We start from the raw sequence: 22,484 nt of genomic DNA, 5'->3' as shown, positions 1-22,484 counted from the left end.
CTCCCCTGTCACGCACAGAGCACGGCCAATCAGGGGGTTGAGGAGCTCCCCCCTGTCACTCACAGAGTAGGGCCGATAGGGGAGTTGGGGCACTGCCCCCTGTCACACACAGAGCAGGGTGGATCAGGGGGTTGGGGCGCCACCCTCTATCACCCACAGAGCAGGGCCGATCAGGGGGTTGGGGCGCCGCCACTGTCACACTCAGGGCAGGGCTGATGGGGAGGTTATGGCTCTACCTCGTCACACACAGAGCAGGGCCGATCAGGGGGTTGGGGCGCCGCACCCTGTCACACACAGAGCCGCAGGGCGATCAAGGGGTTGGGGAGCTCCCCCCTATCAGGCACAGAGCAGGGCTGATCAGGGGGTTGGGGTGCCTTCCCCTGTCATGAACAGAGCAGGGGGGATAGGAGGTTGTGGCCCCGCCCCCTGTCACACACAGAGCCGCAGGGCGATCAGGGGGTTTGGGTGCTGCCCCCTGTCACGCTGATCCCGGTGCCGGGAGGCCTCTTGGCTCTGCTGATCCCGGTGCTGGGAGGCATATTACCCTTTTACTATAAAGGATAGAGGCCTGGTGCATAGGTGGGGGCTTGCTGGTTTGCCCTGAAGGGTGTCCTGGATCAGAGTGGGGGTCCCCACTGGGGTGCCTGGCCAGTCTGGGTGAGGGGCTGAGGGCTGTTTTCAGGCTGGCGGGTGACTGAAGCTCCCAACCGCTCTTTTTTTTCTTTTCTTTTTTTTTATTCTGGGCCAGCTTTAGCTCTGACTCCAGCTCTGAGGCCTCGGCTGCTGAAAGCAGGTATCTGGTTTGTTTGGGTTCTATAATCGAAACACTGTATCTACTCCAGCTCTGAGATCCCGGCGGGCTGAAAGCAGGTTTCTGGGGTTTTGTTTAGCTTCTATATTTGTAACAATGTTTCTAAAACTGCAAGCTCATAGGCCGGCAAGGCAGGCGGGGAACGTTGGAGTCCTCCATCACTGAAGCAAGCAAGCCTCATGTTAGCTTCAAGCTGCCTGGCTGCCGGCCGCCATCTTGGCTGGCAGTTAATTTGCATATCGCCCTGATTAGCCAATGGGAAGGGCAGCGGATGTACGCTAATTACCATGTTTCTCTTTTATTAGATAGGATAAGGCAGTGTGTTAGACACTTAGACAATTATTTTATTTATATTCACAACAATCCTGTAATATAAACATTAAACCTCCTACTTTTCAGACACAAAACTTGACATTGTTCACAGAATTTAAATAACTTGCTCCAAGTTGCCTAGTTAGTGAGTTGCTCTGTGTTAAGATTTGAAACCGGGTGGTTCAGGCTTCAGATCAAAGTCTGTGATCTTCCCTCAACACAACCCAGCTTCCTCTCATTTACTTTGGAATAAAAAGTGAAGGTAAACCAAGAAACTAGTAGGAGGGCACCAAATTCCAAACAGAAGGCAATGAAACACTAAATTAGTAGTATAATGATTGAGTTATATAAAAAGGGAAGGAGGAAGGGGTCAAAAATCATTTATGAGACTCCAAAATGGGGTATTGGAGGAAAACAGTATGAACATGGGCAGGAACAAGGATCCAAGATATGCTCATTTGAGAAAGAAGAAAATGGACTTAGCACACATTGAATTTTGAGGAGTCAATAGATATTCAGGAGAAACTAAATTTTAGGCAATTGGGAAAATGAGAATTAGTATTCAAATTAATCAAAGAAATGAGAATATATCTGAGACACATGAAACATGAGGTCTGCAAGAGAGTATTTAAGGGTCAAAGGCTGAGCTTTGGGGAATTCAGCATTAAGGTGCAGGAATAGAAAGGACATCCAGGCACTGGAATAGAGAAGAAACAGAAACAGACAAAAGAGTGAGCAGGAAAGCATGTAACCAAAAAGCCAGTAAGATTTTTTTTCAGAAAGTCTGGAAAAATCCTCCCACACCCTCCAAGAAAACTTCAATCCTGTAAAGAAAGGAGCTGGGAAGAAAAAGAAAAACACCTTGAGCAAATGTCATAAAAAATTAACAAGTGTTAAATCTGATTACTGGTGAGCGATTGAAATATTTTTCGTATTCTTCAGTACTAAACTTTTTTCTTGAAATAAATTACATATTGTAATCAGCAGAAACAAATGACTATGTATATTTAAAGGATGCTAAATAAAAAATAAATCAGCCTGAATGACAGCTCTATGAAATACACTTTATGCTATAGTATTTCCGGGGCCTTTCTCTTTTCTACTGTTTAAGCTTATCTTTCAATACATTCAGTACATACAGATTACTTGGCCTTTGAATATGACATATGAAGATACATACTTTTTAACCTCATCTTTTTTTTAGGCATGAGATCTGGAGGATTCTCTGAGTGATACATATTCTTCTAAGTCAGTGTTTACAAACTGGTGTTCTAAAAAACACTATTTTAAGGCATGGTAATAGGTAGTATCAAAAAAAGAGAAGAGTTATGTGTCACTTGGAGAGTCACAATATCGATTAGCACAATACTCAAACTTTTAAAAAAGCATACCTACTAACATCTACCAGAATACTTTTCTACAGAATGTTTTTTGCAGAAATGACATTGTACTGACTATGTACTCATATGGAGTCTGGTGGGTTAAGTTTTCTTCAGATCAATTATACTCTATTCATGAACAGAGATTAATAGATAACACAGTTCCATATGACCCAACTCTAAAAATGACCAAACCTTCTGATAATTTGGATCTCACCCTTCAAAGAGAGTTTATCATTCTATCTGTCCTGATAGTCCATACCTTTTGTCTCTTAAACACCTAATATCTTTTTTCATGAACAAGTGCTATTTGAAATTCTTGGCTGCATTATTTTATCAATATTTTCCCTCCCTGAGTTTTCCAAGCATAAGCATTCCTTTCCAAAGGAGGGTAATATTTTTACCATCATATTCTGCAACTTCCCAGCCACTGCAGCATTTTTTATTACTTTTGAAATGAAGTGATATATTTAGATCTGCATTTGGAAACTAAAAAAAAAAACAACTAATATTGTGTCTCTTTTTCTCAAAAGCAACTCTTATAAAAACTTTTTTTTTCATTCGTCCAGTTACTGTAATTGTTACTAATAAGGAAATAAGAACACCAAGGAACTAAAGTGAAGCCTGGGTTTGGCTATTATGCCCCCAGACTGCAGTCAAAACCCACTTGCCTAAAGCTCTAATTCCATGTGGCCTTTAATTTAAGGGAAGTAGGATTGCAGGATGCTAATAAGACAGAAAAGGCAAAGTTCAACAAAAAAAGGATTGAAAATTATGAATTCAAATTTTCACAAACTCCAATTTAATGGATCTAGGCTTCAAGACTAGTTCTCATCCAGTTTTGCAATCAAATAACTAAAACAACTCACAGAAATTTAGTATCCAGTGCAAGTTTTTTTAGTCAATGAAAAAAGTATATTATTATAAGAATTAGAAAGTGCATAATATTTCATTGATAAGTCAAAAATGTGTAGTGCTACAAATTCTTGTGCCACATATCCGCTCACAAAGAGTCTTTTCGATTAAGGAATCCGATAGCACCATAATTTTTTGCATTCAAAGAATTACTGAACTTTCACTCTCAATATGTTTAAAGCATTCTTGTGCTTGAAAACCACCCCAAATGTAAAGAAATAAGAACTATAAAAGAGTTTATAAGAAATGTGATAGGTAGAATCAGATGTCCAACATATAACTAACAGAGAATACCCAAAGAAGATAGAAATAATAGAGAAATGGAGGACAGAGCAATATTAAAAAAGATAATGACTAAAATTTTTCTACAGCTGATGAGAGCCACAAATCTTCATACTCAGGAAGGTAAGTCAAATTAATGTAATGTATATATAACACATAAAGTTCAAAAGTACCAAAGACAAAGAGAAGATATGGGAAAAAATAAAAAGGAAAAATATGGAAGATTTTCTACAGACCTAAAATATTTAGACTAGCAAAGAGTTTCTCTGTAGCAAAACAAAGACCAGAAAACATGTCTTTAAATACAATATAAAAATTGCCAACTTAAAACTTCATATTAATGTAGCCTAGAACTTTACACTAATAATTTGAAACTTCTTTCAATAATGGGGGTGGGGAATTAAGACATTTCAGAAAAAGACTATATTTACCAAAAACAGACCTTCACTGAATGAACTTCTTAAAAATACATGCCATAAAGGAAAGTAGACCCTAAAATGAGTGAGATGAAAAAGGAAGAGCGAGCAAAGAATCTGGTAAAAAATATGGGTGACTACCAATAATCAGTTGACTAAAAGCAAGGACCTAAAATAAAGAATAAAAATGTAATCTAAGTTTGGAGAGAGGAGCTTGCAGTTTAAGCTTTCTATAAATGCTATTATTTTGGGAGGATAAGAGAGATATTTTTTACCTACAGAACTTTATTAACTTATAGGTAACTTCTCTACTAAAAGTATAAAAATATAATGATTAAACAAAGGAAGAGGAAAATTAGAATAAAAACTCAGAATCTTCAATAGAAGGTAGGAAAGGGCAGAATAAAAGCAAAGAACCTTGATAAACAAAACACAAAATATGAAGGAAAACATAAATTCACATATACAAGTAATTATAACAAATGTAAATGGCTTAAATTCATATATCATAACATAATCAGATTGCTTTTTAAAATAATTTATCTATATTCTATTTGGAGGCACACCTAAAACTTTAGAGAGGTTGAAAATAAATGAGTGGAAAAAGGTATATGAAGGCAATAGAAAACTAAGGTATAACTATTAACTTTATATAAAATATGTCAAGAAAACCATTTTGGGGATACAGTGAACCACCACACAATGACAAAACCTGAAATTCACCAGGAAGACATACAATTTTGAATTTGGCCTCAAAATACTTGGCTTGTAACTCCATCTTAAAATAACACATTGGGGGGGAATCCAAGATGGCAGTGGAGTAGGTGGATGTTACAATCACTTCCTCCCAGGACCAAACTGGAATTAAAATTAAAATATAGAGAAATCAACCTGAATAACCAACTGAAGACAAGCTGATCAGAAATCTTATAAGCAAGGGTTTACAGAAGAAGCTGCATCGAGAATGGTGGGAATGGTAAAGACGTGAAAAGGTCTGGCCTCGCTCCCACAGGTGGTGGCTGAGATTCCAGAAGAATATCTTAGCTGCAATGATCCCCCATGAGAAACATAGGGTCTCAAGCCCAAACTGGGCTCCTCAGCGCAGTGCACCAGAACCAGGAAGAGGCACACAAATAACATCTGGCTGTGAAAAGCAGTGGGCATTCTGTCCACCAAGGAGAGACAGGAATCTGTTAGAGACACAAGTGCTCTCTGAAAGGGCCAATGCAAAAGAATCTCATTGTACCCTGGGCTGTGGTGGAGGGAGGGTAAAGCAGACTAGAGTCACTTGAGGAGCGATTGGGATTTGTGGCTCTGGCTGGGGAGAAAGGAGAAGGGGCAGCCACTAGAATTCTTGTGCTGCATACATTTCCTACACTATGGACACCATCATTCTAGGGTGTAGCACTCCTTTCCACAGGGCATCAGGTTGGGGAATGCAATAGTCCTACCCTCTAGATTCCCTGTTGCCCAACCCTGCAGAGCTTGCACCCTGTGGAAAAGCCAGCTGCCTGATGGTCCTGGCAGACTCAAGGGTACCAGTGATTGAGTTGGGTGGCTTTGGGTCAAGGATCATTCCCCCACTTTCCCATGAATTTGACCAGTGGTGCCACTCCCACAAAGGAGATCCACTAGGCCCACCTTTCGGGCTCCCAGTGGCCTACCCTCCCAACTCCTGGTGGCTCTGCTCTACTGAGGTATGAGAAGAATCTGAGGCAAACTGAGTGGTGTGGCTCTGGGGTAGGGGGCACTCTCCCCACCTTCCCCCAAGCCTGACTGGCACCTCCCTGTCATGGGAGATCCACAAATCCTATCCTCCTGACTCCAGGTGACCCTGCCCTGATGAAATCAAACTCCTGGCAAAATCTGGGACAGACTGAGTTGTGTGGCTCAAGGACAAGGACCAATATTCCCTAGCAAGCCAGACTGGTGCAAAGCTTTCCCTTCACACAGCCAAATCTTGATATGTTTGAGCTTGATATACTCTGCTGGCCTCACCCTGACAACTCTCTGAGACTCTGACCCACCACAAAGGTGTGAGCACCCAGCAGGTGGCAACTAGATGTGGTATACCCTCACCTTTTGCTGAGTGGCCTCAAACCCAACACTGGCACCAAGTTTGAACCTGTACCAATCTGATGAACACCATTCGCCCCCATCTGGTGACTAACTGAAACCTTACTCATGCAACTTGAGTACCACCACAGGCCTTTTCAGTGACTGAGCTGAACAGGCTACCAGCAGATGGAGACAGGCAGAGGCAGATCTCGGGGTGTGAAGGGAATTTTGCTGACTTGCCCCTACCCATAGCTGGTAAAAAAAAAAACAGACTTGATGCATAGATTGGTCCTTCCACATACACCCAATCCCATGAGAGGCAGCCACAAACTGTGGGTGGCTTTGTAGCTGTAACAGGTTGCCCAAGGCCAGTCACAGACAGTGTCTGCACCAGAGTCCCTTCCAAGAGACCTCAGAATAAACACACCCAGTGGTCAGCTTCAGACAATATAAAAAGAATCCAATTGGTTTCACAATCAGCATATCAAAAAGGAGATCTTGGCAGGCAAAAGACCCTGTTGAGGTGAATTCCCTGTGGTCAGCACCTACAGAGCAGCTTGAACACTGATCTGGGTTGATTCTCATAATTAGCAATCTTGAGAGTCAACACCATGAACAAAGTGCCCAATAGCAATCAAGACTCAATTACAAGAGGAGAAATAACAAAACACATACAAGGGACATTACTGGAGCACCCAGCTCAGGTGATCAAGGAGACTGTGACATCGGGTTTCAGAAGGCACCTACTACATAAGGCCATGCTACCAAGACTGGGAGTCATAGCAGATCTACCTAATATGTAGAAACAAACATAAAGAGACAGCCAAAATGGGGAGACAAAGAAATATGCCCCAAATGAAAGAACAGGAGAAATTTCTGGAAAATTAGCTAACTGAAATAGAGGGAATCAATATATCAGATATAGAGTTTAAAAACAAAAAAGGTTATAAGGGTGCTCAAGCAGCTTAGTGAAAACTACACAGCAGGTAAAAGGACATACAAACAATTAAAAAGAACCAGTCAGAAATGAAAAATACAATATCTGAAATGAAGCATACACTAGAAGGAATAAACAGTAGGTTAGATGAAGCAGAGGATAAAAATTAGTGATCTGGAAGACAGGGTAGCAGAAAACACCCAAATAGGAGCAGTAAAAAGTAAAAAAAAATGACTGAGGATAGTTTAAGGAAATTTTGGCACAGCATGAAGTGTAACAACATTAGCATCATAGCGGAAGAAAGACAGTAAGAGATGGAGAAACAATTTGAAGAAATAATGGTTGAAAACTTTAAATAACCTGGTGAAGGAAAAACACACACAAGTCCAAGAGAGTCCCAAACAAGATGAATCCAAAGAGGCCCATAGCAAGACACATCATAATTAAAAAGGCAAAGTTTAAAAACAGAGAATCTTAAAAGCAGCAAGAGAAAGATACTTAGCTACCTATAAGGACGCTCCCATAAGACTGTCAGCTGATTTTTTTAACAGAAAAGTTTCAGTTCAGAGGGGATTTACATGAAATATTGAAAGTGATGAAAAGCAAGGATCTATATAACCAAGACAAAATTTACAATTGACGGAGAAACAAAGTGCTTACCATAAAACCACTATTATAAGAATTGTTAAACAATCTTCTTTAAGAAGAAAAAAGGGGGAAAATAGTTAAAAAGAATAAAATGGCAATAAATACATACCTACCAATAATCACTTTAAATGTAAATGGTTTAAATACTCCAATCAATAGACATAGGGTAGCTGAATGGGTAAGAAAACAAGACCCAAATGACAAGTGCTGGCAAGGATGTGGAGAAAAGGGAACCAGTCATACACTGCTGGTGGCAATGCAGACTGTGGAAAATAGTATGGAATTCCCTCAAAAAAATTAAAAGTGGAACTCCCATTTGACCCAATAACCCCACTTCTTAGGAATATACTCCAAGAAATCAGAAATACCAATCAGAAAGAATGTGTGCACCCCTATGTTCATAGCAACGCAATTTACAATAGCTAAGATTTGGAAACAGCCTAAATGCCCATTAGCAGATAAGTGGATTATAAAACGGTGGTACATCTACACAATGGAATACTATGCTGCTGTATAAAGGAAAGAACTCTTACCATTTGCAACAGCATGGATGGAAATGGAGAGCATTATGCTAAGTGAAATAAGCCAGTCAGAGAAAGATAAATATCACATGATCTCACTCATTTGTGAAATATAATGAACAACATAAACTGATGAACAAAAATAGATCCGGAGACACAGAGGCATCAAACAGACCATCAAACTTCAGAGGGAAGGCAGGGGATGATGGGTAGGGGGGTGTGGAGAGGTAAAAGATCAACCAAAGAACTTGTATGCATATAAGCATAACCAATGGACACAGACAATAGGAGGTGAAGGCCTGGGCTGTGGGGCGCGGGCCGGCTGGGAGAGGACAATGAGTAGAAAAAGGGACATATGTATTACTTTCAACAATAAAGAATTAAAAAAAGAAAACAAGACCCATGTATACACTGTCTTCAAGAGGCACACCTCAGAGTGCAAAATACACACAGAATAAAAGTAAAGGGATGGAAAAAATATTTCATGAAAATGGAAATGAAAAAACAGCTGGGGTAGCAATACTTATATCAGATAATATTGACTTTACTAGTCAAACAAAGTCTATAGTAGGAGACAAAGAAGGACACTATATAGTGAGAAAGGGAGCAATCCAGCAAGGTGATATAATCATTGTAAACATTTATGCCCCCAACAAAGGAGCACCTAAATATATAAAGCAAATCTTGATGTACATAAAGGGAGAGATTGAAAGTAATATACTCACAGTAGGGGATTTTAATACCCCACTGACAGCAATGGATTAATCATTCAGACAGAAAATCAACAAGGAAAGGGTAGCCATAAATGACACATTTTACCAGATGGATTTAATGGATAGCTTCAGAGCATTTCACCCCAAAGCAGCAGAATATACATCCTTTTCAAATGTACATGGAACTTTTCCTAGGAGAGACCATAGGTTAGAACATTAAAAACTCTCAATAAATTAAGAAGATTGAAATCATATCAAGCATCTTTTCTAACCATAATGATAAAAAACTAAAAAATCAATCACAAGAAGAAAACCGGAAAACACACAAAGACACGAAGGCCAAATAACATGTTATTAAACAATAAATGGGATAACAATGAGATCAAGGAAGAAATCAAAACATACCTTGCAACAAATGAAAATGTGAGCACAACAACCCAAAATCTGTGACACAGTGAAAGCAGCCCTATGAAGGAAAGTCATAGCTGTTATAGGCCTACCTCAAGAAACAAGAAAAAGTTCAAATAAACAATCTAACTTTACACTTAAAGAAACTAGAAAACAACAAAGCCTAAAGTGAGTAATAGAAAGGAAATAAAAAAGATCAGAGCAAATATAAACAAAATAGCCTTTAAAAAAGCAATACAAAAGATCAATGAAACAAAAAGCTGGTTCTTTGAAAAGATAAACAAGATTGACAGACCTTTATCCAGATTCATTAAGAAAAAAAGAGGCCTGGCCTGTTGGCTCAGTTGCTTGGAACATCATCCCATACACCAAAAGGTTGCTGGTTCAATTCCTGGTCAGGGAGCATACCTAGGTTGTAGGTCCAAACCCTAGTCTGGGAATGTATGAGAAGCAACTGATCAACATTTTCTCTCCCTCTCTCACTATCTCTATCTCTCGCTTTCTCTCCCCTTCCCTCCCCCACCCTCCCTTCTTCTTGAGTGAGGATTTTAAAAAAGGAAAAAAGAGAGATTGCCCAAATAAATAAAATCAGAAATGAAAGAGAAATAATAACTGAACCCACAGAAATACAAACGACTGTAAGAAAATGTTATGAACAACATGCCAATAAATTGGATAATCTGGACAAAATGGATAAATTCCTCAAAACATACAATCTTCTACAACTGAATCAGTAAAAATAAGAAAATCTGAATAGATAGATTACAACTAATGAAATTAAAAGAGTCATAAAATAACTTCCAACAACAAAATGTCCTGGACCAGATGGCTTCACTGTTGATTTTTACCAAACATTCAAAGCACAACTAACCCAAGGCAGGTGTGGCTCAGCAGTTGAGCATCAACCCATAAACCAAGAGGTCACCTGCAGGCTCAATCCCCAGTAGGGGACATGCAGAAGGCAGCCAATCATTGCTGTTTCTCTATTATCAATGTTCCTATTTCTCAATCCCTCCCCTTCCTCTCTCTCTAAAAAAATTAATTTATATATATATAAATTTATGTACATGGAACTTTACATTATATTTAATGTACATGGAAATATATATATATATATATATATATATATATATATATATTTTTTTTTTTTCCCAAAAAGAACAACTAACACCTATCCTTCTCAAACTATTCTAGGAAATTCAAGTAGAGTGAAGACTACCAGATTCATTTTATGAACTCAGCATTATCCTAATTCCAAAATAAGATAAAGACACTAGAAAAAAAGAAAATTATAGGCCAATATTCCTGATGAACATAGATGATAAAATCCTCAACAAAATATTTGCAAATCGGATCCAGCAGCACATTAAAAATATCATACACCACGATCAAGTGGGATTTGTTCCTGGGATGCAAGGTTGGCACAATATCTGCAAATCAATAAATGTGATACAGCACATAAACAAAATGAAGAATAAATATCACATGATCATATCAATAGATGCAGAAAAGACATTTGATAAAATCCACCCATTTATAATTTAAAAAACAAACAAACCTCTCAGCCAAGTGGGAATAGAGAGATCATACCTCAACATAATAAAGGCATATATGACAAACCTACTGCCAACAGTATACTCAATGGGTCAAAACTAAAAGTATTCCCTTAAGATTGGGAATAAGACAAGGACGGCTGTACACTTTCACCATTCTTATTGAACATAGTACTGGACTTCCTAACCACAGCAATCAGAAATAAAATTTATATTTTATTTATATATCAGAAATTAATGAAATAGAAAATAAAGCCCTAGCTGATTTGGCTTAGTGGATGGAGTGTTGGCCTATGAACTGAAGGGTCCCAGGTTTGATTCCGGTCAAGGGCACATGCCCAGTTGCAAGCTCGGTCCCCAGTAGGGGGTGTGCAGGAGGCCAAGGATCAGTGACTCTCTTTCATCATTGATGTTCCCATCTCTCTCTATTTCTCTCTCTCTCTCCCTTTCTCTCTGAAATCAATAAAAAAACATTTTTTTAAAGAAAGAAATAGAAAATAAAAAACCCAAAAGGATGGTAACTAACATCAAAAGTGATTTTTTAAAAATATATTTTTATTGATTTCAGAGAGGAAGAGAGAGGGATAGAGAGATAGAAACATCAATGATGAGAGAGAATCACTGATCGGCTGCCTCCTACATGCCCCACAACCCAGGCATGTGCCCTTGACCAGAATCGAACCTGGGACCCTTCAGTCCGCAGGCCGACGCTCTATCCACTAAACTAAACTGGCTAGGGCTGTTTTGTTTTTTTAAATATAAAATTAAGACAAACTTCTGAATGAATAAAGGAAAACAATGTACAAATTTACAGTATTATGAATTAAAACGGGGAACCAATTACAAATATGGTAAGAACTTTTAAATTACTAAGGCCTTCCCGTATTAAATATTTAGTTGGTCTCCTGAAAATTTTTCTAAATATTTTTATGATTATGACACTGTCTTAATGAGTATGTAATTCAATGAAGCAAATGTTAAACAGGATAACAAATGTGGAAGTGCTGAGCAAGCCATAACATGCCAAGAAATTCCACTAATTTCTATTATTTGTATTTATGAAACAGTGTGACCTATTAAATCACTTTGCTATTTTCTATCTAAAGTAAAGACTGTTAAGGGCTCAAAAATGATTATTTCAAATTCCCACACGTGTCTAAAGTATTTTTTTCTTTCTTTCCCTCTTGTTATGTACAGTACTTGTTATGAACTTGGTAAACTACAATGTTGTTAGAGCAGCGGTTCTCAACCTGTGGGTCGAGACCCCTTTGGCAGTCGAACGACCCTTTCACAGGGGTCGTCTAAGACCATCCTGCATATCAGATATTTACATTACGATCCATAACAGTAGCAACATTACAGTTATGAAGTAGCAACGAAAATAATTTTATGGTTGGGTCACAACCTGAGGAACTGTATTTAAAGGGCCAAAAGGTTGAGAACCACTGTGTTAGAGGAAATATAAGAAGTTGATTATTGATAAAATGGCAATGTTTCAAAGGGCTTTTGTTTGTCTAGTTAGAAAAATAAATGTAATTTGCAGGTTGATCATTTTGGGCTTGCAGAAAAAACTTTGAGTATTACTATAAACAAGAAAAAACTATACAATAAATTAGGAGTATGTCTTCACTCCATTTTAAGAAAGCAAATCTGCAGCACAAAGATCTCAAAAACTCTATTAAGATCAGAAACAGAACTGAAAACAGTGATCTAGCTATCAAAGTCATAATGTCCCTTTTGTGTCTCTCCGGTTTTTGTTTGTTTGTTTTTTTTTCCAATACAAACACTGATCTAAACAACTTCTGTAATCAGTGATGTGTATAATGGAAAAACCCTCTTTGAAAGTCTTGCCATGTATAGGCTATACTAAAATATATTAAAAGAAATGGGATCTGATAAGGTTCCACTTTAAAAACAAATGCCCAGGAAGCACACGAGAAAAGGAAAGGCTTAAATCATACCCTGATGGCCACTGCTAACTCTAACATTGGACAAAAATATTTTCAAATTTTAAGATAATACTTCCAAATACCTGAATTTTAGTGTCCTCCTGTTGATCTGTCATTTCACAAGAAAATCTAGCTACCAAAAGCCAGTTCTAAAATATATAAAGTATTCTCATTTTTCCTTGGAATGAGATGAGATCTTCATTAAAAGATGTAGAATTTACAAGTTTGTCTTGAATTTAACAAAAACCCTCACCTTTTCCATGTTAGGAAGACATCATCAATTTTATCGGTTTACAGAAAGAAGAAATGCTATCTTATAATTGAAACTTTCTTCAGAAATGTCAGTGCAAGGAGACTTAGGGGTAAAATTTAAATTCTTAGAAACAATGAAAAATAATTTTCATTCACAACAAAAAATATAAAATTTGTACTACCTACCACAACTCTAGTTTACAGAATGCTTCTTCCAATCCTCAAACAGAGAGCTACATTCTGAGGATTAAAGATTATTTCCCAGAATGACCACTCCCACAGGAATGTGGAGATACAGGTTAGGCAGCCATCAGGAAGCTGGCTCTTTCTGCACATTGTTTAGCAGCCAAAAAGGATGCCAAGCTTCTGAAAAAGCAGCCAAAACAGATTCCTTTTTATGTTGTGATAGCATTTTGTTCAAAAAACTGTTCTCTTCTTTACAGGCAATGTCTCAGAGAGATAGGGGGTTCTAAACAATAAACCAGCTCCTGGCTGTGTATTTCACTCTCGGAAAGTAAAATCAGTCACTGAGAGTTCTGGAAACAAAATGATCAAAGGCTGTAAAGAACTTTCATTTGTTGGCACCTTCTATTCCTGAATCTCTCTGAGATGAAACTTTAAAGCCAAGATCCCTATTCTTAGAATCACAACACCCCTAAGGTTGCCAAGAGTTTTGCTAGTCTATTTTCCTAAGGTACTTTTTTTTTTTTTTCCATGAGTCTCATCAACAGCAACCTCTCCAATGTTTTTTTTTTTTTTTTTTTAAATATATTTTATTGATTCTTTTCAGAGAGGAAGGGAGAGAGATAGAGAGTTAGAAACATCGATGAGAGAGAAACATCGATCAGCTGCCTCCTGCACATCTCCTACTGGGGATGTGCCCGCAACCCAGGTACATGCCCTTGACCGGAATCGAACCCGGGACCTTTCAGTCCGCAGGCCGACGCTCTATCCACTGAGCCAAACCGGTTTCGGCCTCTCCAATGTCTTGAAATAGATTTTAAACTTTGTGAGGCTTTCCTGTGTAATTCAGGTTCAAAATGTTTGTTCCTCTATAGGAATAAGTCTTGCTTAATCACTTTTATTGTTCCTGGCCACATTTCTTAGTTTAAGACACTTTGTAACAGGAAAAGACACAATGGCACATAAACTAACATAACTTAATGTAGCAAACACCAAGAAGCAAAGATTAAAAGCCTAGATCCTTCAAGCACAGGTTACATAAGCAACAATAAATTAATGTTGCCACAAATATGATATTCCGATCATGTGAAAAAATGTAGAAAATGTGTTTTTAACTGCATTGAAGATATTTTTTACATGTGCTAATTAAGCCCATATCTAGTCTAAGACAGGAATTGGGTTCCTGACACCAAGCAACCATTTGACATTTAAAGATAAATTCCTTGAGAGAGCCTCTCAGCCAAGAAGTTGGGTAGGCAGTGACATATCACCACCACCATCATCTTTGTTGCTATCATTATCACTATCAGCATCAAATATTCATGGCTTTGCTCTGCTGGAATACTCAATATATCCCAGAGAGTATACTCAATGGTAAATGTTTCCCATATGGCATCTCTCCTACTTTGAAATATACAAAATTTGTAATTTTTACATGTGATTTATTTAAAAAGAAATTTTTAATACAGTGAGACCATGTTTAATTTTAAGTATAGAAATATGAAATCTATGAAAGTTTGAAAAGCAGGTTCTCTGCACTATTTCATCTAACAACTTTTTATTCCTATTTAATAGAAATATGAGGGGACATTCTAAGTACTTCGGGAAAGAAAGTGTTTTCAAGTACTTATAACTATAATTTTATTAACTTGCCTATTTATTCAAGCTGTTTAAGAATGTGCTGTATTTGATTAGTCCATCTGAAATGTGTGCTCAAAAATAATTTACAGTATTTCTTTAATTTTCTGAAATTTATATATATTTCCCCACTATATGTTAGTGATAATGTCATGATTTGATTATATAGTTCTAGATTATAAGCTTTCTTTGACATATTCTCCCATTTATAACTATCATAGACAATAAATTGGATTGAAGGCAACTCAGTTCTTTGACAAAGCAGTGTGTTTGCAGCATCCTGAGCCCTTGCTTCTTTTTCAAATAAATGGACTAGCAGCCTCTCCTTCAAAGGCCAAAAGTCAACATAAGTCCACCATGCCTCTTCACCAAACTGAAGAAGAAATATATTTTATAATTTTCATGAGGGGAGAAAAGACATGAAAAGGCTACAATGCCAACGTTGGTTGCTGTGGAGGGGGCACATATCATGATCACAGACAGCACAATATTCTAAACTCCTCCTGGCTACCAGCTTGAGGGTGGCTGGGAGTGGGGTGGTAGTGTGAGGACAAGAAGAACTCACACAGACCACCCACTATCATGTGAATGATATTACTCAACATCTTAGAATTAGAAGACTTGCAATTTAATTAGATGCCACTAGTATTTTCCAGTAATTTTTACATATTTGTCAGTAAACATACGACAGTCACCTACTATTTCACAAGCTACAAATAAAAAATTTAGGTGAATATAACTGTCTACCTCAAAATTACTCCCAGAGAAATAAGTCAATTTTAAGAGTTCAATTCCTAGAAGACATGTTTTAACTAAACCCAATATTCAAAACAGTAGTTAAAGACTTTAGAATTGAATAAACAAGATGGCTGCCTCCTGGTCACTTTAAAGCTTGCCCTGTGTTACTATTTTATGTTCATGAAATCAATTTAATAGGTGCCAAAAATAATTATACATGTATATATGTCCCTGGCTTTCAAAGAGTTTAGAGGATGTACATACATCTTTTATATGCCCTGATACAATACCTCTGAAAAGAGATACATTTTCTTAATTGTCTCCTTTGAGTTAGCAATTCCTTTAAAGATTCATGACTCCATTCTGGCCAGGTGGCTCAGTTGGTTGTGGGTTCAACTCCTGGTCAGGGCACATATCTAAGTCATGGGTTCTATCCCTAGTTGGGGCATATACGGGAGGCAACCAATCAATTTTCTCTCTCTGTCTCTCTCCCTAATATATCCTCGGGTAGGGATTAAAAAAAATAAATAAATAAAATATAAAAAGTCATGACTCAACATTAGGGAATATGTCTTAAAATGCGGTAACATTAAAGTAGATGTATCGGGAAAAAAGGAGACATATGTAAAACTTTAGACAATAAAAAAATAAATAAAGTAGATGTGAGCTATCAACGTAACCTGTAAAAATTCTTATGAGTTTATTTGAGCCAAACTGATGAACAATTGCCAGGAAGCAAAAGTTCAATGGACTGAGAAAATGCTTCAAAGTATGGTAGTTTTGCACCTTATTTAAATACCAGAGGCCTGGTGCATGGATTCGTGGTGGGGTCCCTTGGCCTGGCCTGTGAAAATTGCTGAAACTGGCTCTCTGACATCCCCGGGGGGTCCGGGGTTGCGAGAGGATGCAGGCCAGGCCGAGGGACCCCACTGGTGCATGATTGGGGCTGGGGAGGAACTGGAAGAGGTCTCCAGGGTGTGTCTAGCCCATCTCGCCCAGTCCCAATCAGCCGGACCCCAGAGCAAGTTAACCTACAGGTTGGAGCATCTGACCCCTGGTGGTCAGTGTGCATCATAGCGACTGGTCAAACGGTCAAATGGTTGGACACTTAGCATATTAGACTTTTATTATATAGGGCTAGAAGCCCGGTGCACAAAAATTTGTGCACTGGCGGGGGGAGGGTCTCTCAGCCCAACCTGTGCCCTCTCACAGTCTGGGATCCCTCAGGAGATAAACACCTGCTGGCTTAGGCCTGCTCCCCTGGTGGCAGATGGCATGGCCAATCCCGCGGTGTCTGCCCCGCCTCCCCCAGTTGCAGATGGCAGGCCCAGATCTAGAGCGGGGTCGGTGGCAGCTCAGATAGTGCTGCTGCCCGCCCTGCCTGCCCCGCCCCACACATCACAGGCCCGGATCCCACACTGGAGCGGGCAGATGCTCGGGATCGCGCTGCCGCCTGCCCTGGGCCGCACATGGCAGGCCCAGATCCCGCGCTGGGGCAGGCCGGCGGCTCAGGATAACGCTGCCGCCTGCGCCGCCCGCCCCGCCCTGCACACCGCAGGCCAGGATCTCACATTGGGGTGGCCAGCGGCTGGGGATCGCGCTGCCGCCAGCCCCAGGCGGGGTGGCGCAGTGGGATTTGCCTTCAGTATGCAAATTAGCCGCCATCTTTGTTGGCGTTTAATTTGCATATCATGCTAATTAGCCAATGGGAGACGTAGTGAAGGTATAGTCAATTACCATGTTTGTCTATTATTAGGATTACAATCGGAGGAGACATAAGAGGTTATATAAAATCCACTGGTGATAGATTAAAGAGGCTGGAGAAAGCAAAGCAAAACTTGGAAACCTCTGGGACTGGATAAAAATAAAAGGAATAAACACATAATTAAAAGTTAACAACTAACATGATAACAATAATAATGAGGAGTTTTGTGGTCTCTGCACTGGTGGAAAATTGTGCCCCGAGAGGTCTGAAAAAGGAAATTACCTTGACATTCCAAAGGTATATTATCATTGATGAAAAAGACAACAGACAGGCTCAGTTAGGTAAAGACTGACCTTTGTGAAGGAAGACACTGGCCTAGCACTGACTACCCACCATGACTCACTTGTAGCTAGGAAGTTATAATTTCAGACCATCCTATGCCGTTATTTCAGGTCTGAGTTTGTAAGGCCCGCCCTGCAGGCCTCCTCTGAGCTTGTCAGTCTTAGTATGTGGCCCTTTTTTTGTCCATGGAGTAAAGAAAAACAAAACAAAATACAAATGACCTATATAAGTGAGAGAAAAGATAGAGGCAAATAAGAAATTAAACGATTACAGACAGAAAATAACATTTAAAGAGTTGGATGCTTTAAGGTCCCATTGGTAGGGGCAAAAACAGACTATTATGGGCTAGCTTTGGTTATGGGAAATATTAATCATGCTCTGTTAACCATGATTGCCTTGTGTTATTAAAGAAAGGACATTCTGGCCTGGATGGGAGTTGCATGTCCCCAGGACCTGGGAGTCAACCTTGGACCTGGGAGTCAACCTTGGACCTGGGAATCAACCTTGGAACCATTCTCATTCAAGAACTGCCTATTATCATGGAAAAATTAACAACCATGTTGCCCATGCCTGTGATCCCTACTTCCCCATGTAATCCTTGTCCTACCCTATATAAGAATCTGGTTTATGAGGGGCCCTGCTGCTCTCCCATACTGCCCGCAGTATTGGAATAAACGTTCATATATGATTCAACCCTGTTTCTGCTTAATTGGCTAAGTAGTGACAGGCAGCATGGACTCATTGATTGTCTGGTTACACCTTTACTTCTTTATCACTTTCAATTACCCAGGAATTCATCATAAAACTCTGTTTACTATATACCTACCATACATCTCCTCTTTAGCCATCATCAGTTTCAATGACTTTTCTCTGTTCTTGCCCTAAAGAATCTGAGAAGCATATTCCAATATGTTCTTTCTACCATTCTACCTGAACTAGGCTCAACATTAAAATCATACCAGAACCAATTTTATTAATGTTTTTAAAGCATAATATAAATTTTGAAATTAGATTACCTATTGTTTGTAGAATTTTATACTTTCTATTGTCCCAGAAGAAAAATGTCATTTATACCCAAAAGTTTCTCAGTGCATATGGACTTAATGCAAAGCTAAATCTATTTACGAACATGCAGAACTGTTAGAGGTGAAAATGTCACAGCAAAATGGGAATAGATAAATAAAGTAACAGATCAATATTCCCTTGGGATATTTCCCCCATACAAATTGGGATTAGAGGACAGATGTTTTAGGGAGATGGTGAACCAAAATCTATAGACACCACTGTGCCAGCTCCATCAGGCAATTCCAAGGTAATTAACATTCTGCTATAGTCGAAATAGGTTCTTATGCAAGAAAACTCAAACTAGTTTCTAGTTCGATAAACCAGAAACCAGGAGAAATGAAAGTTCAATATGTAAGCTTCTAGATTATCCTAATAGGGTCTTCTTTAAGAAGAAAAAGAAACCCTAAAAAATATGAACAATAAAATGGCAATAAATATATTTATCAGCAACTGAATCTAAAAATCAAAATAAATGACCAAGCAAAACTTATAGATACAGAGAACATTTTGATGGCTGTTAGATGGGAAGAGGTTGGAAAGATGGGTGAAAAGGGTGAAGGGATTAAGAAGTACAAACTGGTCCTAACTGATTTGGCTCAGTGGATAGAGTGTCGGCCTGCGGACAGAAGGATCCCAGGTTCGATTCCGGTCAGGGGCATGTACCTTGGTTGCAGGCACATTCCCAGTGGGGGGTGTGCAGGAGGCAGCTGAGCGATATTTCTCTCTCATCGATGTTTCTAACTCTCTATCCCTCTCCCTTCCTCTCTGTAAAAAATCAATAAAATATACTTTAAAAAAAAAAGAAGTACAAACTGGTTGTTACAGCTAATAACTATGTATGGTGTCAGATAGTTCAGGTTTATTGGGATGAAAACTTAGTAAGTTATGTGGGTGTACAACTGAAACTAATATAATATTATATGTCAACTGTAATTGAAAAATAAATGATTAAAAATATGTAAATAAATAAATAAAAGTATAGGCTTTTGATATTTAAAAAATAAATTTTGGGGCATAAAAAAACATGTTAAGTGGAAATTATTGGAAAACATTATGTACAACGTGACACTAATATTGTTTTTAAAGCACTAAACAATAGCATATATTATTTATGGAAACATACATGCTATGTGGGAAAAGTACGAAATATATTTGGGAATAATACACACCAAGTAGGATAGCATTTACCTTTGGGGAAGGAAGAAGATGGGTAAGATTAAGGGCAGAATCTTGCCTGTATCTGATATTTGATTTCATTGAAAGGGTGAGAGGAAGAGACCAAGTCTTCATTTAAATAGTGATACACTTTTATACTCAGACCTGCCAATTTTATTCCTACTTTAAAGTAAAATTAGCTTTATTTGATTATACAAAAATTAGTGATCCATAATCTATAAAAAAGACTGGGTACAAGTTATACCTTGATAAAGTTGATTTAATAAAAACTGGAGGCAGGCTCTTTCTATCCAGTGCCAAATCATAGGCATTTTTTGGGACAAGTGGTACAAGTGAAAGGAGTTTTTAGAGGTAAAATAGGCAGGTTTAGAAAATTTTAGGAATTAAAGGGTCCATGGAAAAAGCACAGGGCTACAGAGCTGCAAAGGGTACATTTCCATAAGACACGGGAGCTGGAAGCCACAGAAGTTACATTTTCATAAGATAAGGGAACTGGGGGTAGCAAAAGGTACACATTTACAAACTAGAGGGAATAGGAGAATAATAAGGGAGAAGGAGGGAACCTCACGTATTTCACGTGAGACTTGAGCTCAGGAGTTGCTATAGTGACCAAATCAAAGGGGGATAGTGACCAATCAGAAGGAATATTGAGGCACAAAAAACCCTGCAGCCTTTATAAACCATGGAAAAAGGGACTTGGTGGGACTCTTTCCCCCTCCCCCCATGGGAGTCTGGGCTGTGGGACTCTTTTACCTCCCCACATGGGAGTCTGTGCTTGTTTCTCAATAAACTTCCACCTTTGCTATACCATCTTTCGTCCGCGGTTTCATTCTTTGACTCCACCAGACAAAGAGCCAGGGAACCATCCTGCCCAGAGAGACACCATGTGTTTCCAGTCCACATTTCCCATTTCACAAGCACCATAAGAGCAGGAGCAAGAGAAAGCCCCACCATAAGAAACAAAAATATGACCTGGGACACCCTGCTGCCCACACTAAGATTGGCCCTTGCCCATACACACAGTCCGTGTGTGGGGTGGTAACAAGAAGTATCAAACCTTGAGGCTGGATGTGGGCAAACTTCTCCTGGGGCTCAAGAGTAGTACTTACAAAACAAGGATTATTGATCTTCTCTATGATGCATCCAAGAATGAACTGGTCCATACCAACCCCCAAGTAAAGAACTGCATTGTGCTCATTGACAGCACACTGTACCTACAGTGGTATGAGTCCCAATAGGCACTGCCCCTGCACCACAAGAAGGGGGTCAAGCTGACTCCTGAGGAGGAAGAGATTTTAAACAAAAAATAACCAGAGAAAATTCAGAAGAAATATGATGAAAGAAAAAAGTATGCCAAAATCAGAAGTCTTCCAGAGGGGCAGTTCCAGCAGGGCAAGCTTCTTGCAAGCATTGCTCCAAAACCAGGCCAACATGTCCAAGCAGATGGTTATGTGCTAGAGGGCAAAGAGTTGGAGTCCTATGTGAGGAAAATCAAGGCCCAGAAAGGCAAATAAATCCTCTTCCCTCCTATAGTAGCTCCTGTAATGAAGATGTTTATTCTTAAAAACAAAACAAAAACTGGTGACAAGATAAGAAACTCCAAATTTTTAAAAAATATATATATTTTATTGATTTTTTACAGAAAGGAAGGGAGAGTGTTAGAGAGTTAGAAACATCGATCAGCTGCCTCCTGCACACCCCCCACTGGGGATGCACCTGCAACCAAGGTACATGCCCTTGACTGGAATCGAACCTGGGACCCTTCAGTCCTCAGGCCGATGCTCTATCCACTGAGCCAAACCAGTTAGGGCTAACCTCCAAATTTTTAAAAAAGCAATGAACTACTGGGAAGTTGCTATTAGAGTAGAATGAAGCCTTTTGTGTGTGTGATAATATAAAGATCCCAGGACCGATGGTGTGAATGGAAGGGTGGGAGATTTGAAAAAAATGACATTAATACCTGTTAAGTCAAAATTATTGCAAATGGTTATGTGCAGTGTGACATTTATGTATGTTTTAAAAGCACTAAATAATATCATATTGTTAAACTGGAATGGTGGGAACTTGAGCACCTATTTCATTATTTTCTATAAATTTGGAATATTTCATAATTTATATTTTTAAACTAAATTTTAAACAAGGAAAATAGATAGGGTAGAGTTAATAAAAATAGCTAATGTCCTTTCAGATTGGTGTTTCAGTTTCTTAGGATATATTCCTAGAAGTGGGATTACTGGGTCAAATGGGAGTTCCATTTTTAATTGTTTTAGGAAACTCCATACTGTTTTCTACAGTGACTGCACCAATCTGCATTCCCACCAGCAGTGTACAGGGTTCCCTTTTCTCCACATCCTCGCCAACACTTGTCATTTGTAGATTTGTTGATGCTAGCCATTCTGACAAGTGTGAGGTGATACCTCATTGTCATTTTAATTTGCATCTTTTGGATATTAGTGACTTTGAGCATTTTTTCATATGTCTCT

General features: G+C 38.9%; 1 protein-coding gene and 1 pseudogene across 7 annotated transcripts in view; one reads left to right on the top strand and one right to left on the bottom strand.

The window, feature by feature from the left end:
* LRCH1 (leucine rich repeats and calponin homology domain containing 1) overlaps positions 1-22,484 on the bottom strand; it is a 259,657-nt gene that overhangs the window by 109,439 nt on the left and 127,734 nt on the right. The window lies entirely within an intron of this gene.
* On the top strand, positions 3,768-21,515 carry LOC118649663 (annotated as a pseudogene).

The sequence above is a fragment of the Myotis myotis genome, unplaced genomic scaffold, assembly GCF_014108235.1.
Source record: "Myotis myotis isolate mMyoMyo1 unplaced genomic scaffold, mMyoMyo1.p scaffold_m19_p_3, whole genome shotgun sequence".
Lineage (NCBI taxonomy): Eukaryota > Metazoa > Chordata > Mammalia > Chiroptera > Vespertilionidae > Myotis > Myotis myotis.
This window is presented reverse-complemented; position numbering and strand designations above follow the sequence as displayed.